This window comes from Coregonus clupeaformis, unplaced genomic scaffold (genome assembly GCF_020615455.1).
Source record: "Coregonus clupeaformis isolate EN_2021a unplaced genomic scaffold, ASM2061545v1 scaf0687, whole genome shotgun sequence".
In the NCBI taxonomy this organism is placed as follows: domain Eukaryota; kingdom Metazoa; phylum Chordata; class Actinopteri; order Salmoniformes; family Salmonidae; genus Coregonus; species Coregonus clupeaformis.
The window spans coordinates 5,225-7,548 of NW_025534142.1; the positions used below are offsets into that span (position 1 = coordinate 5,225).

The window sequence follows — 2,324 nt, forward strand, 5'->3', positions numbered from 1 at the left end:
GTGTTTATGTACTCAATGGGTTTACCGTTAGTAATCAGGGAAGTAATTGTTTATTGCGCCTGTGCGGCCCCTCTGATCTTGCCTACTTTGATATGGGGCCATTTCATCCGGCGCTAAAACTGCAACGTTGTCGCAGAGCTTCAACGCAATTGGCCGGTTGCTAATGAATACCAGCTACGTTGTATCTGGTTGGTGGATTCGAACGCCCACGGACTTTTAGGGTTGTACAGCTAAGCCTCATTTTAAAGGGAACGCGGGAGTGGGAACTTGATCAATATATTTTTTAAACTGTACACAGCGACAGATAGTACATGCGACTTCATAACAAAGAAAGCAGGGTAGTATGTAGTCCACGTCTTTAGCGAAATACGTTTCCCTTTTTCCGCAATTTCTACGAATTGCATACCGAAAACGTATACATCTAGAATTTGGTTTGGACATTGAGGTTGCGATCTAACAGGTGTTGAGTACATCGGGGAAAATCTTATCTTCAATTCGCAACAATGTTTGAGGTAAACGGCTTGTGTGATACAGTACTTTGTTTCAGAAATAGTTTGTCAGTGTGATACTTAGTCTCGGTAGCATACACTGCTTTATTGCATTTTCTGAGTTTAAAAAAGCCTTACTCTTTATCCACTTTAAATTAGTCAGTTGTTTGTGGCAGCTGTTGAAATGCAGTATTCAGTCATGTAGATAGCCAGCCCAGATTCCGACTTTCATTCATTTATTCTCTAGTCGAAACGGTGCTTTTCCAGAATGTGGGTAGGCAAAGTGCTGTATATGGCTTGTAAAATGTACTTCAATACAGGGATGGATTATGTCGCTGTACTACTAATTATCCAGAAATGGTGAATCGAAAAGATTGGAATATTGTTTAAATTAAACTGCCGTTTTCGTCAGCATGGTAGGCTAATACTTTAGCGCATTTAATTCAATGAAAATGTGACAGCCAGTGTTGTCGAATCCAATGGGTTGCATTAGCTAGCCTAGCATGCTGACGAAAACGGCATTGTAACTCAACTAAACTAGCAGTATTTCAATCTTCTCGACATAAAATGTTGGATAATTAGGAGTACAGCGCCCTCTCCCATCCCTGGATTGAGGTACATTATCTGAGCCATATCTCGCCCCCGGCTCCGCGGTGTCCTGATCATTGCAGCCTGCCATTCAGACCTTACAGGGAAATGTAATTACAGCGACCATGATCTGAATCTTTAGGCTATCATGTGGATAGATCAGATTAGCATGTCCTTTTGTCAGCCTACTCTTGTTTTTTGACATTGCGTGATTTTGCTGTCATTAGTGTCTTCACCTACACAATACACTGAGATCCAGTATTGCTAGAGTACTGTTGAATTTTGACCTTGCCTCTAGACCCAGTTTTTCATGGGCCTAAATAGTCTAGGCCTACCATCCAAATAATAATTTAGCCCTGATATTAAATATGCCTTTCTCCTCAGACCAGCAGTGACAACCTGCCCATGTTCTCCTACCAAGATGAGGGGATAGATGACCTGTGCCCAGGGGAGCAGGGGCTCAGCTGGTGTTGGGGAGACATGTCCCTGGCTGAGGCCCTCCTTCCCCCTAGTAGAGTCTCCCTCTCTCCCCCTGATCCCCTGGAAGTGTTCCACCCGCTACAAGACAGAGCTCTGCAGCCGCTATGCTGAGACGGGCTTCTGCATGTACGCAAAGCGCTGCCAGTTTGCCCACGGCTTCCATGACCTCCACGTGCCCTCCCGCCAACTCAAGTACAAGACGGAGCTGTGCCGCACCTTCCACACGGCAGGCTACTGCGCCTACGGCATCCGCTGCCTGTTCGCCCACAATGCCATGGAGCAGCGCCCCACCCGCCACCTCAACATCCCCTGCCGTACCTACCGCTCATTCGGCGTGTGCCCCTTCGGCAGTCGCTGCAACTTCCTGCACATTGAGAGTGACGGTGCGGCAGCTTCAGTGGTGGCGGCCTGGAGTCTCCAGACAGCGCTGCTGAGGATAAGGTCCCCATTGCCAGGCCCCAACCATACACTCAGGGCTGGAAGCCCCGCAGGGCCCTGTGCCGCACCTTCAGCTCCTTTGGCTTCTGCCTCTACGGCTGCCGCTTCCAGCACAGCCTGACCAGCAGCATCAGAGGCCCTGACTCCACCACCCAGGGGGGTGACTGCACTCCTCAGCTGTCCGGTGGGAGAGCCCTGTCCACAGCCTCAGACATGTTCTCCTCCTCACCCTGCTCATCCAACCCCCTCCTCGCCCCCTCTGGACTACCCTCCCGGTCTGAAACATTGTTTCAGCTGCTGCACACTTTCACCACCCTTTGTCAAGAGTAG

General features: G+C 49.0%; 1 pseudogene; it reads left to right on the forward strand.

The window, feature by feature from the left end:
- The first annotated feature begins 262 nt into the window (after positions 1-262).
- Positions 263-2,324, forward strand: LOC121554171 (annotated as a pseudogene).